The sequence below is a fragment of the Amia ocellicauda genome, unplaced genomic scaffold (assembly GCF_036373705.1).
Source record: "Amia ocellicauda isolate fAmiCal2 unplaced genomic scaffold, fAmiCal2.hap1 HAP1_SCAFFOLD_99, whole genome shotgun sequence".
Taxonomy (NCBI): domain Eukaryota; kingdom Metazoa; phylum Chordata; class Actinopteri; order Amiiformes; family Amiidae; genus Amia; species Amia ocellicauda.
Genome location: NW_027103024.1, coordinates 170,919 through 185,845, shown reverse-complemented (window position 1 = coordinate 185,845; position 14,927 = coordinate 170,919). Strand labels below are relative to the sequence as shown.

The 14,927-nt window shown below is 40.0% G+C and overlaps 1 non-coding gene and 4 pseudogenes across 1 annotated transcript; all 5 read left to right on the top strand.

Annotated features, from left to right (window-relative positions):
* Positions 1-6,062: 6,062 nt before the first annotated feature.
* Positions 6,063-6,177, top strand: LOC136746362 (U5 spliceosomal RNA). The gene has a single exon (XR_010816380.1). It is a non-coding gene; the product is annotated as a U5 spliceosomal RNA (small nuclear RNA).
* Positions 6,178-13,711: 7,534 nt separating this feature from the next.
* On the top strand, positions 13,712-13,830 carry LOC136746348 (uncharacterized; annotated as a pseudogene).
* A 216-nt stretch (positions 13,831-14,046) lies between these two features.
* On the top strand, positions 14,047-14,165 carry LOC136746358 (uncharacterized; annotated as a pseudogene).
* Positions 14,166-14,374: 209 nt separating this feature from the next.
* LOC136746342 (uncharacterized) lies at positions 14,375-14,493 on the top strand (annotated as a pseudogene).
* A 208-nt stretch (positions 14,494-14,701) lies between these two features.
* Positions 14,702-14,820, top strand: LOC136746345 (uncharacterized; annotated as a pseudogene).
* The last annotated feature ends 107 nt before the right edge of the window (positions 14,821-14,927 follow it).

Here is a 14,927-nt window from a genome sequence, read left to right as displayed (position 1 = left end):
CTCGGAGAGACTGAGGGAACTGAACCTTTTCACCCTGGAACAGAGGAGATTACGTGGGGACTTGATCCAAGTCTTCAAAATCATGAAAGGTTCCTCAAACCAGAGGAGCTTTTCCAGATCAGCAGGGACACACACACCAGGGGACACAAATGGAAATTGGGCTTCAAGGCATTCAAGATGGAAAGTGGTAGAAGCTGAAAGTTTGGGAACATTTAAAAATAGACTGGATAGGATCCATGGATCACTTAGATATTAATGGACACCAAACGAGCATGATGGGTCGAATGGCCTCCTCTCGTTTGTAAACTTTCTTATGTTCTTATGTTCTTATGTTCTTATGAATGTTCCCTAAGCATGTTTCAAATGTTCCCTAATTTATGTTACAAATGTGCCTTAGCACCTCTCTCTCTCTGTCTCTCTCTCTCTCTCTCTCTCTCTCTCTCTCTCTCTCTCTCTGTCTCAATTCAGTGCATTTGTATTGTCAAAGCAATTGGACATGCATACATACATACATACATATATATGGAAAATAAACAATATGTGTACATCTCTGCATTAATGGTGCCCTAACAGATGTGCAAGTTACATGACAGACAGACAGACAAACACTCACACACACTTTCACACACACACACACACACACACACTTTCACAGACAGACAGACAGACAGACAGACAGACACACACACACACTATCACAGACAGACACACACACTTACAGACACACACACAGACACACTTTCACACACACACAGGGGAATAGGCACCCCACCCTGACACGTATAGAAGACTGGATAGGGAGATATAAATAGCAACGGGGAGACTCTTGTACTTGGTGTGGCTCTATCCATATAGTGGGGCCAGCAGCCACTTAGCAGGTGTAGCAATAGAAGCTCAGCCTGGGGAGACTGGATTTAGCATTTCCTCTCCATTTTGATAAGTATCCTTAATCATTTCTGCAAAATACTTCTATGATACCTATGTATGTTTTTTACTTGTACTATATTATACTATCAAGTATCAGTGTACACATACAATGTGACCTGTTACATTAATACAGAGGCCATGGAAGGCCAGATCAGTAATAGCCACTGTCCCCTGATATTACACTTTTTTACAATCACTTTGGCACTCATTTCAGAACCTTGATGTCATTTTTCAAAACTCTAGACACAAAACTCACACCCAATGATCAAAATGCACATTTTTCAATTGCTTGGATACAATACACATCAACCTCAGATCATTTGTTCATTGAACTAAAATGACACAACTTAACATCAAAGAATTACCATTTCAAAATGCAATTCACACATTACATCTGAGATCACTGTCTATTCATTTCATTACAAAGATCTAACTATCAATTGATACAGCTGCTCAAAATGATAAGTGACTGTTGCATTACTCTTAATTCATAGTTTTATGGAAACTGACGAAGAGTATTCCATGTTTCGATAATGAAAGTTTCAGGATAATGAGATCCATTGACACCAATAACCGAGGAGCATGAACCAGTTGGACTACATTATCTATGGATGTAATATTTCATCATCATTCATCATCATGTAGCACTTTTCCACACCATGTTTTCAGTGTGGAAGGAAAGTTGGAAATTCTTTCTCTAATACCTGTTTTTCTTTCTTGTATACTTAAGAAAGATAAGGTCAAGCTAGAAGGTCAGGCCAGAAGGTAGTTTGATTTCTGTTTTTTATTTACGATGAGAATCTTGGAGACAATGTCAAACAGTATGATTGAAGTGCCTGCTCCCTAATCCATGTGTTGATCTATGAACTCTGTCCTATAATGATATAAATTCTGCTTAGCTAACTTTTAAGATAACATAGTAATGACTTTCTGATTATAACCAGCTCTTTGATTTTTGTGTATAAAAGCTCTGACTGTTAAAATGAAGGCAGAGTGACTTTGGGATCTTCTTGAGTCACTGTTCCTCTCCACGCTGCGTGTATTAAAGGCATTGCAACTAACGCTCCAACCTGGTTGAAGATGATTGTTCTTCCACATCAGATTTGACATTACTGTATGTATGCAGGCCCTTGTAATTGCTTTTCCAATACTGCCAACTGGTTATTGATGATTGATTTCACATTGTGGTACGAGTATCGAGTGAAATGAGTGCTATCCACCCCAGCAACACAGTGATAACATGGAGCCGGCAGGTCATCCAGGTCACAATAGAGGTAAAGCAGTGGGAGGAGGAAGACGTGGTGGTCAAAGGAATGGAAGGGGACATGCACCCCTTCTGAGAGGTGGTCATGGGCCTCGTCATAGAGGAGGGCTTAGGGCTCACCAGAGAGGCAGCCATGGGCCTCATTTGAGAGGTGTTGGGGGAACGTGGTAGAGGACAAGGCCACGGACCAGACAGCGGCAGCAACAGCAAATAGTGTCCAGTGAAATCCGAGAAATAGTTGTAGAGCATGTTGTAAATCATGGCATGACCATGACTGAGGCAGCTACAATGATTCAATCAAACCTCAGAATCAACTCAGGATCAACTGTGGCCTCAATCATCAGAAATTTCCGTACTGAGAAGCGGCAAGTCTTCAGCATGCACAAAACATTAGGCTACTCTCAATTGTCAAATGACTGTATACTGCATACCAATGTGTAGCACAGAGTATAGTGTGCCTTTTGAAAGAAATGCAGACAGAGTGAAGCAGCTGATGACTGAATATGTTCAGGTATGTTCAGTTTCAAGATGCCTCTTGTGAAAAATGGTTGTGAGAACCTGAACCTGAACACAGGGCTGATGGAAATTTAGAAGTACGGTAATCAATCCTTTGTTTTGCTTTTTACACTAAGCCAGGTGAGGAACACTGCAGTTGACATTTTACTGTAGTTTTGTTCTTTTTTGTAGCTAATTATTGTTGCATGGATTCAAAGAAACCTATGGTGTGATTTGATTGTATTGTATTGTATTGTATTTCAGATTTTGTTCAATGATTCCACTGTGTCTGTAGTATTCTCTCTACTAGTCCTTTTACAGTGATGTATTTATGTGTAGTACCATAATGAAACATGTATCACATATTTTGTACTACAATATTTAATGATTGTACGAACAACTACACAGTGAAACTATCGGTATCTTCTGTTTTACTATGTTACTATGGTATTTCATGATAAATGAGTTATTTGAACCAACAAGTCTGCAAGTGCAAGGTTTCTTTAAAGATATGAATGCACAATGCAATGTCTTGAACATTGGACAGCCTGTGTTACAAGTGATGACCGTTTTGAGTTTTGTGTCTAGAGTTTTGAAAAATGACATCAAGGTTCTGAAATTAGTGACAAAGTGATTGTAAAAAACTGTATATTCATCCTATTTAATGTGCTCTTTTAAAATGTACTTTTCTTTTTTATGTTGCCATTTCTGTTCTACCAATGTTTCAGTTGTTAGCCAAAGATTGACAGAGTACATCTCATACACACAGGCCAGACAGCAAGGATTTCTTTTTGAAATTCAATTAAAAATGCTGCATGAACTCATCAATACGATTAGAGCTCCTGAAAGCAATATAACTAACTCACTCTACAGCATCTCATTAGCAGTGAAAAGAAACCAAGAAAGTTGGGACAGTCGACTGTTTACCACTATGTAACATCACCTTTTCTTTTAATAACACTTATTAAGCACTTGGGCACTGAAGACACCACTTGGTTAAGTTTAGCAAGCGGGATTTTCCCCCATTCATCCATTATGCATTTCCTCAGCTGCGCAACTGCACAGGGCCTTCGTTGTCTTAATTTGCACTAGTGCGCCACACATTCTCAATTTGGAGACAGGTCAGGACTGCAGGCAGGCCATGCTAGCACCCGCACTCTCTGCCTATGCAACCATGCGCTTGAAATCTGGGCAGAATGTGGTTTGGCGTTATCCTGTATGTATGTGTGTGTGTGTGTGTGTCTGTCTCTGTGTGAAAGTTAGTGTGTGTGTCTGTACGTGTGTGTGCCTGTCTCTGTGTGAAAGTGAGTGTGTGTGTGTGTATGTCTCTCTGTGAAAGTGTGTGTGTGTGGGGGTGTGACAGTGTGTGTGAGTGTCTGTCTGTCTGTCTGTCTGTTTGTCTGTCATATAACTCGCACATCTGTGAGGGCACCATTTTTGCAGAAGAGATGTACACATTTTGGAGCAACATATGCTGCCATCCAGACCTCATCTTTTCCAGTGACGTCCCTGCATTTTCAAAAAGATCACATTTTATTACATTTTGATTATCTGTACTTTATTACATCTTATTGTGATTTATACTTGTAATGTTTCTTTTCCATATATATGTATGTACAGTGGGGGAAAAAAGTATTTGATCCCCTGCTGATTTTGTACGTTTGCCCACTGACAAAGAAATGATCAGTCTATAATTTTAATGGTAGGTGTATTTTAACAGTGAGAGACAGAATAACAGCCAAAAAATCCAGAAAAATGCATTTCAAAAAAGTTATAAATTGATTTGCATGTTAATGAAGGAAATAAGTATTTGATCCCCTATCAATCAGCAAGATTTCTGGCTCCCAGGTGTCTTTCATACTCTGTTGAAGTGCTCCTAATCTCAGCTCGTTACCTGTATAAAAGACACCTGTCCACAGAAGCAATCAATCAATCAGATTCCAAACTCTCCACCATGGCCAAGACCAAAGAGCTGTCCAAGGATGTCAGGGACAAGATTGTAGACCTACACAAGGCTGGAATGGGCTACAAGACCATCACCAAGCAGCTTGGTGAGAAGGTGACAACAGTTGGTGCGATTATTCGCAAATGGAAGAAACACAAAATAACTGTCAGTCTCCCTCAGTCTGGGGCTCCATGCAAGATCTCACCTCGTGGAGTTTCAATGATCATGAGAACGGTGAGGAATCAGCCCAGAACTACATGGGAGGATCTTGTTAATGATCTCAAGGTAGCTGGGACCATAGTCACCAAGAAAACAATTGGTAACACACTATGCCATGAAGGACTGAAATCCTGCAGCGCCCGCAAGGTCCCCCTGCTCAAGAAAGCACATATACAGGCCCGTCTGAAGTTTGCCAATGAACATCTGAATGATTCAGAGGAGAACTGGGTGAAAGTGGTCTCAGATGAGACCAAAATCAAGCTCTTTGCCATCAACTCAACTCGCCGTGTTTGGAGGAGGAGGAATGACCCCAAGAACACCATTCCCACCATCAAACATGGAGGTGGAAACATTATGCTTTGGGGCTGTTTGTCTGCTAAGGGGACAGGACAACTGCACCGCATCAAAGGGACGATGGACGGGGCCATGTACCGTCAAATCATGGGTGAGAACCTCCTTCCCTAAGCCAGGGCATTGAAAATGGGTCAAATACTTATTTCCCTCATTAACATGCAAATCAATTTATAACTTTTTTGAAATGCATTTTTCTGGATTTTCTTGTTGTTATTCTGTCTCTCACTGCTAAAATACACCTACCATTAAAATTATAGACTGATCATTTCTTTGTCAGTGGGCAAACGTACAAAATCAGCAGGGGATCAAATACTTTTTTCCCCCACTGTACATACATATATATGGAAAAGAAACATTACAAGTATAAATCACAATAAGATGTAATAAAGTACAGATAAACAAAATGTAATAAAATGTGATCTTTTTGAAAATGCAGGGACGTCACTGGAAAAGATGAGGTCTGGATGGCAGCATATGTTGCTCCAAAATGTGTACATCTCTTCTGCAAAAATGGTGCCCTCACAGATGTGCGAGTTATATGACAGACAACAAGACAGACAGACAGACAGACACTCACACACACTGTCACACCCCCACACACACACACTTTCACAGAGAGACATACACACACACACACTCACTTTCACACAGAGACAGGCACACACACGTACAGACACACACACTAACTTTCACACAGAGACAGACACACACACACACACATACATACATACATACATATGGAAAAGAAACAATACATTTATAAATCACAATAAGATGTAATAAAGTACAGAAAAACTAAATGTAAGAAAATGTGATCTTTAATACACACAAATATGTATGGCTGGTCGGATGCGTCTTGGACTCGGGTTCCTCTTCATTACGTATAACGCTTTTGCCTTTTGCTAAAGCTTTCCGTGGAGGGGATCGTGGGTGAGTTTGTACCATTTTTGGGAGGCTCTGCCTTGTTGGGGCGGAGCTGTGATCCAGGTGAACAGCAGATCGGGCATAGGTGGGCATGTGGGCGGAGGAGGAAGGCCGGTCAAGCAAATAAGCTTGCTAAGGTACGCAGCAGCAGCAAGCAGCCCCCCCATCCAGCCAGCCAGCCAGTCTGGCTGGCAGTGACTGAGTGGTTGACAGACGGCAAGCAACGGAATGTACATGCTCTGTGATGTCATAGCAGTCAGCTGAGAGAGGCTCGTGATGTCATCGCTGAGCTGGCTGGCTGGCTGGCTCTGTGTGTGTGTGTGTGTGTGTGTGTATCTGTGTCTGTCTGTTTTTCTGTTTGTCAGTCTGTCTGTCTGTCTGTCTCTCTCTCAATTCAATTCATTTGTATTGTCAAAGCAATTGGACATACATACATACATATATATATATATGTAGCGTAAGGTACACTTATAAATTTCAATTAAAGAAGTGAATTCATAGTATCACCTTATCACGAATCCTGGAGTCTTTTAGAACTCAATTTCTGTAATAATTGGACGCAGACACCAATTCCAAAGATATAAATTGTCAAATTTATTTAAAAACAAAGACTAAATGTAGCACTACACTAATTATACAAAAGGGAAAAACTAATTAAAATTCAACTCTAGATCAACAAATCAAAGACAAATCACTTCCGTGACCAAATCAAAGACCATGGGATCACATAGGATAACACACAAATCGTTAAACAAAAAAGGTTATAAACACATTGACTACAATACCGGTTAGTAATTCTAGGAATCACTAAGAAACAGTTGAAAGTGCTAAATTGCAGTTTCAGAAGATGAAAAAAAACTGTAACTGATGGGATATGTAGTACTTTATACTCGAGTGGTCTATGCGATTACACCCTGTTGGTGTTATTAAGAACGCCAAGTACCAGAATGCAGAGCGGGACTGTTTTTTGTGCCGTGACTTGTCGGGGGAAAAACGCGCAGAAAAAACGGATGAGAAGGTGAAGGTAGTATGGCGGTGATGCACGCGTTGGTGAAGTGGGAAAGCGGGGTCGACAAAGACTCTTACAGCGTGATTCCCACTGCTTGCTTTCGCAATTTTGATTTATTCAGCATTGCTGATGATGACGAAGAGACGACTCGAAACTTCAGAGCAGAGTGGAGAGACATGAACAAACCTCCAAAAGGTGGATGGCCTGTCCATGAAGCGCAGATCATTATGACTGGTAAAAATGTTTATTTAAAAAAAAAAAACATTAAAGTCTTTACATGCTATTTGATATATACAATCACAGTATATTTGAAATGAATGTTTAAGTTATTAATGTGTTGTACTTCTAACATACTCTTATAACATGGTAGGTGGTGGTGAGGGCACTAAAAACTCGTCATACTTGACTGGCATTTGTAAGAACGATTTATTGTGTGTTGTGCTTTACAATAAAATCCCCCAAATCACAAAATAAATTAAACCAGATATAATTTAACTTCAGTTTTGATTCAGTGTTGGCTGTTCATCTTAATTTGTATGGTCAAAGCACAGTATTTTTATGACAAATAAATATAATCCCCAAATATCTGTGGACATAATGCAGGGTTTTATTTATTTTATTTTTATTTTAGGAAAAGAAGGTGAACTAAGAAGAAAACTTAATGACCTAACAAAAATGCCCTCTCCTAAAATGAAGAGAGTACCTAAAACAAACAAAAAACTTCAAATTTCAGATGATAGTGACCTTGATGAACCACAGTTACCGGTGAGATAATTACTGCAAATATTAAATAAATGTATTGCAGGATTGTTTTTTTTTAATCATTTTCATATATATATATATATATATATATATATATATATATATATATATAATTTCATTTTAAACTCTTTTTCTCTCTGAATACAGCACAAAATAAGAAAGAAAACCGATGGAGCTTCAAGAATTAGATCCCATCACATTCTACAGACATTTAAAGAGTCCAGTGAAGTTGAGCTACAGCAAAAAGTTAAGCAGCTCGAAAAGGAAAACACAAGACTTAAAAATGAAAACCAATGTCTTCGAAACCGTATGGTTGATGGTAAGTTTTTTTATTTATAGCAAATAATTCCTTACCTTGATAAATGTTATTCTTAAGTAATTTAGATTCCAGAGTAATGTATTATAGTTGATCATACTGAAGTAATCTAGAACCACAATACAGACTCGTAATGTGCACTGTCTAATAGTTTAATAATACTGATTATTAAATAAAGTTTTTCAACATAACTTCATAATCCTACATTAATGACTATATGCATTACATTAGACCTGGTAATTGTTGTATTTTATCTTTTTTATTTTTTTCGTAGCTAATGTTAATGACCCACAAAAAGGTCAGTTTGCCAATAACATAGAGCAAGTCTCTCAAGTATAATTGCAGGCATTGATGGTTTTGTTTTCACTTTGTATTAAATATATTACTAGAAATGATTATCAATCAATTTTGGACAATCTGAAAAAAATTGTAACAAAAGCCACATTTATCAGCAATGAAGACAAAAGTGTGTCACCATCAAGTGGTTCTGACAGCCCCACAGCAAATTGTTCTGAATCTGACAAAGAATCACCAAAACAGGTGTAACACTCTTGGTCTACAATATTACAAAGACAAGGTAAAAATATATATATTGAAAACAAATATTGGTTGTAAACAATCTAATGATGCTACATTATCAGGTATATTCATAGTTATAGTTGATAATAAGAATGTAATTGAATTATGGGTGTCACAGATTCACTGACTTTATTATGTCTGTAAATTAATAAACTTAGAATTGAGACATACTGTGGTCTTTAATAACACATTTCTGTAACAAAATCACAGCCTCACTGATAATGTCTGAGTATTCCACTTAACATAATATAAGAATAGTTTGGGGATAAACTTGTTTTTTATTTACCATTGTCTTTTAGGTGGAAATATTCCCAGGCACTGGAGTTTACATTGACAAACTGTCCTGGATCTTTGCAGAGAGGTGCAGCACGAATACGTCATATGCAAGAACCCTGACGGTTGCTGTCTTTGACTTTCCAACATTACTAAAGAGCAATCTTCGTGGTGGTGGCAGAAAGAGAGATCCAACTTCGGAGACATTAAGATCCTCATTGATGTTATTGAGGATCATATACAGCTGCCTTCGGAAGGACACGACGTGTTTCAGTTGCGGGGCTTTGCAGCCCAGCGGGACCCTCTTAATGCCGGACATCAGCTGCCCGAGCCGGTGCGGATGAACAGAGGGACGTTAGACAGCGTTACCTTCCGGGCAGGAGCAGCGAGCGGCAACACCGGGGTGAAAGTGTCGTCTAACACTGTGCCATTAGCCACTAGCTGATTGAGCAGATCAGTGGTTTTTAAGAAGATAACAATGGCAGCAGACTTGATATTTTCACACCCTGCTACCTCCCCAACCGCTAACACACACTGCTCTAGGGGGCAGAACTGCACCGGAGCGATCTTGACTCCATGGCGTCGGGTCAGTTTTTCTTATCAAAGACGCATTCAGGGGGTCCGACCCCCCGACCCGGGAAGAACTACCGGAACTCCCCCCTCCCCTCCCCTGTTCCCCCACAATAAGAAAAGCACTGAAAACAGAAGACAAAATAAACAAACTGAAAAAAGTAAAGCAACAAAAAAACGCAGCCAAAGGACAGAGCTCTCAGCAGCACTCCCGCTCACTGCAGACCCCTCCCACACACTCCCAGCTGAGAGAGAGAGAGAGAGAGAGTGTTAGTGTCTGTCTGTCTCTCTCTCTCTGTAGATGCATCATAGGGAACATATGTAACAATCTCTCTTTTTGTTTACCAAAAATGAGAATTAATGTATTTCAAGTGGGTGTTGCCTTGGTTGGAAACGTTTTAAGATTATTTATGAAGTGTAAAGTGGATTTGTCTCAGTTCTCTGTAGTTTTCAATGTATGTGCCATTCAGTAGCGTTCATGTTACAGATATGCCCTATGCAGTGGTAGGGTCAATAAAATGTCAGTAAAACTTTATTTTAGCAATTATGGAGGGGAAGAACTGCAAATAGAGGGTCCCCACTAATTATCTAACTTACCAACAACGTTTAAAATTAGGTCTTGCGAAGCTGCCAAATAATGCTGTATAATCGTATGTGTCTTCATACAACGGCTGCTATAGTCTGATAGCTTTGATTATATATATATATATATATATTTTCTTGTGAACCACAAATGCTATTTGCTTGATTTTTACAGAGTATGTTATAAATACCATTCTTATGAAGCCTGACAAATTGTATGCTGTAATTATGAATATTTTCAAATCATTTGTTTGTTTTTCCTAACATGTTACAAATGTTCCCTATGTGAAAGATGCATTATATCTTAATAATGTCTAAACAATTAAAGATATACAGATTATTATTTTTGGTAAAGTTATAATACATTGCTATTAACTATGTGTGTCAGTAAAAGTTTAAATTTCCTAAAGGATTTTTATTGATCTTGCAAAATAAGTGTTTAGGGAACATTTGTAACATAGAGGTGGGTTAGCCACCGAGTAAGGGCAGCGGCTCCGGCTCCAGCACCATCACCATGTCGCTGGAAAAGCACTAAGTGAGCTCACAGTGAGCTCAGTGTAATGTCTGCTCTGGTGAGCTCACAGTGTGACCTAGTCGTGAGTTCACGTCTTCACTGGGTAGTCCTTGACAACTTAATTGACTCAAATCTTGGGCTTAATTGGTCAAAATGACCATTGGTTGAAGGTACTCAGGGACTGATGTGTAGAGAGACTTATTAAACCTGCAGGATTGTGGTTTTCCCAGATCAGAATTAACCAGATCACCACAAAGGAACATGGTAGGTGCTATTGCAACACACATTACACAAATACATTGAAATCCAAGTTTGCAGTGGTCCTTGGGCCATTGTGTGGTGATCCAGATCACTTCAGCAGGAATTTTGCAGCGGTCTGGACTACCTCTCTCTCTCTCTCTCTCTCAATTCAGTGCATTTGTATTGTCAAAGCAATTGGACATGCATACATACATACATACGTCTGATGAGTCTCGATTTCAGAGTCAGAATTTGGTGTATACAGAATGAGAACATGGATCCATCATGCCTTGTTACCACTGTGCAGGCTGGTGGTGGTGGTGTAATGGTGTGGGGGATGTTTTCTTGGCACACTTTAGGCCCCTTAGTGCCAATCGGGCATCGTTTAAATGCCACGGCCCATTGTTTCTGACCATGTCCATCCCTTTATGACCACCATGTACCCGTCCTCTGATGGCTACTTCCAGCAGGATAATGCACCATGTCACAAAGGTCGAATCATTTCAAATTGGTTTCTTGAACATGACAATGAGTTCACTGTACTAAACTGGCAACCACAGTCACCAGATCTCAACCCAATAGAGCATCTTTGGGATGTGGTGTGTAGCGTTATGTTGGGTGTATTTGGATAAGAGTATTTGGGCTCTGAGCTGAAGCACGGATCTAAAGAAGACCTCTCCCCCCCAAAGTTATCAGATTTCCTTAGCTCATCAGCTTGGAACTGGTTTGCATCAAAGTGACAGTTTTGGGGAGGATGGCACCGAGAAGAGGCCAAATAGTTTGTTATTCTGCTATGAGATGTCTGGAGAAAGGGGCCTGTTGGTGATAAAAACTCTTTGAAGTGGATGAGAGCTGAAATCCCGACATAGAGCTACGAACCCAGGCCAACCGGCATTTCCAAAAGATGGCATGGATTGACATCAGTCATAAATCAAGCCCCCCTCCAATAGGACACTGGGGGCTGAAACCGAAATCCAATCTCAAGAACTCAGGAACCAATCACCTATTGATCTGACAGACTATAAAGGACAAACACGGCCTTTCTTTCTCTCTCTCTCTCACCTGAACCAGTAACTCGCTGCCACAGCATAACCTGTAGCTCTGTTGCCAGAACCGGAATCAGAAACCAACCAAGTCTTTGCCGGCAACAGAAGAGTTAAACTGGGAGAAGGAGATTGAGCCGTACGAAGAATTCTTTTAAAGGACTTTATTAAATAAAGAACTTTACAGACTGCACTGCCCGCCTGTGCCCACCTGATCAGTGGAGTTTTACAGCTGGACAATTGACTAAGTCGACTGAATACAAAAGTGTCAGTCATTTAAATAGCTATTTGAGTCTTAAGAAACTTGACCCTTGGAACAAACAGGGCCCTGCTTTCCTCAAAGACTTCATCTTCAAGTAACTACGGTGGAACCCCAGCTTACAAAGAAGATTTTGTGCACAACCTTGGAGCCTTCAAACCAGTGGAAAATCTGTTTGGAAACGACTCTACTTTCGCGAAACCCCAACTTCCAGGTGCATCGACTGAGTGGAAGTTCTTGGACAAAGCCGAACCGGACTGCCTTTGTTCCAACCACACGGAACTCGTGCCGTGTGCTGTTATCTGAGCCGGAAGCCAGAGAGGCCTATCTGCGACGAAGTTCACATAAGTTTAACAGTTTGGAGTTCATGATTCATGACATTTGAGAAATCAATTAGAAATGTTAATCTGTGATTCATAACTCTAGAATGTGTAATATCATTTAGTTTTCTTAAATATAAATGTGTGTTGCATTAAACTGTTTTGTTGATAATTTTAGAAATAAAATCTGTCAACGCCGAGAAATATCTTCTCATTCCTGTTTTACTGTTTATTCTGAAATTGACACAAGTTAATAGACATTAGATTAGTGGTGGCCCTGCCTATCCTTAATCATTGAATAATAATCAGTTAAGGGAAATTGTGGTAACAAGTAATGATAGGATCTTTCTTGGCACCTAAACGTAAATGAGACTGATATATATATATATATATATATATATATATATATATATATATATATATATATAATGAGAAGTTACCTGACATAAATACTAACCTGCGTAGTTATTTAATGTGTGACTAATAATACTAACGAGAGACTCACCTTCGTCTTACTAACCGGTATTGTAGTCAATGTGTTTATAACCTTTTTTGTTTAACGATTTGTGTGTTATCATATGCGATCCCATGGTCTTTGATTTGGTCACGGAAGTGATTTGTCTTTGATTTGTTGATCTAGAGTTGAATTTTAATTAGTTTTTCCCTTTTGTATAATTAGTGTAGTGCTACATTTAGTCTTTGTTTTGAATAAATTTGACAATTTATATCTTTGGAAATGGTGTCTGCGTCAAATTATTACAGAAATTGAGTTCTACAAGATTCCAGGATTCGTGATAAGGTGATACTATAAATACACTTCTATAATTGAAATTTATAAGTGTACCTTACGCTACATAATTGGTGCCCCGTGAGAGGAATCTTAGACTGAAAAGAACTAAGTTCTGTAATAGTTATTGGAGAGCTTTGTCCAGAAATCCAGATTCCAAAGGTTAGTAACAAGAAAACTTTTGTAGGCACGATACACTGTTTGTACTCTAGGGGACGCTCTAGAATTGCCCACGTGGTATGTGTATTTTTCTTTTTTTTTTTTTTTTTGCTGGAAGTTCTGTCAATACCCTCCAGCCTTTAAGAGACATCATGCAGCCAGGCCTCTTGGCTTGCGGCCACACCGTTCTGAACGCGCCCGATTTCATCAGATCTCGGAAGCTAAATGGAGCAGCGCCTGATCAGTACTTGGATGGGAGACCTCCTGGAAATACCAGGTACTGCAAGCTTTTTACGTCTCCTGGGTAACTTCATCGTAGATCTTAATACTCTCTTTCTGTCTGGAGGAGATATAATTGATGAAATGTACACGTACCCGGCTACTTTCAACACCCTTTGCTGCACTGATATTTTTTCCTCCATTATTCTTTTTCTTTTTTCTTTTTTCTGGAAGTTCCGTCAATATCCGCCAGCCTTTAAGAGACATCATGCAACCAGGCCTCTCGGCTTGCGGACACACAGTCCTGAACGCGCCCGATCTCGTCAGATCTCGGAAACTAAACGGGGCAGGACCTGGTCAGTACTTGGATGGGAGATCTCCAGGAAATACCAGGTGCTGCCAGCTTTTTACGTCTCCTGGGGAACTTCATCGTAGCTCTTAATACTCTCTTTCTGTCTGGAGAAGATATAATTGAAGAATTGTACACGTACCCGGCTACTTTCAACACCCTTTGCTGCACTGGTATTTTTCCCTCTATTTTTCTTTTTTTTTTTGCTGGAAGTTCCGTCAATACCCGCCAGCCTTTAAGAGACATCATGCAGCCAGGCATCTTGGCTTGCGGCCACACCATCCTGAACGCGACCGATCTCGTCAGATCTCGGAAGCTAAACGGGGCAGGACCTGGTCAGTACTTGAATGTGAGACCTCCTGGAAATACCTGGTGCTGCAAGCTTTTACGTCTCCTGGGAAACTTCATCGTAGCTCTTAATACTCTCTTTCTGTCTGGAGAAGATATAATTGAAGAATTGTACACGTACCCGGCTACTTTCAACACCCTTTGCTGCACTGGTATTTTTCCCTCTATTTTTCTTTTTTTTTTTGCTGGAAGTTCCGTCAATACCCGCCAGCCTTTAAGAGATATCATGCAGCCAGCCCTCTTGGCTTGCGTCCACACCGTCCTGAACGCGCCCGATCTCGACAGATCTCGGAAGCTAAACGGGGCAGGGCCTGGTCAGTACTTTGATGGGTGATCTCCTGGAAATACCAGGTGCTGCCAGCTTTTTACGTCTCCTGGGAAACTTCATCGTAGCTCTTAATACTCTCTTTCTGTCTGGAGGTGTTATAATTTAGGAATTGTACACGTACCCGGCTACTATCAACAGCCTT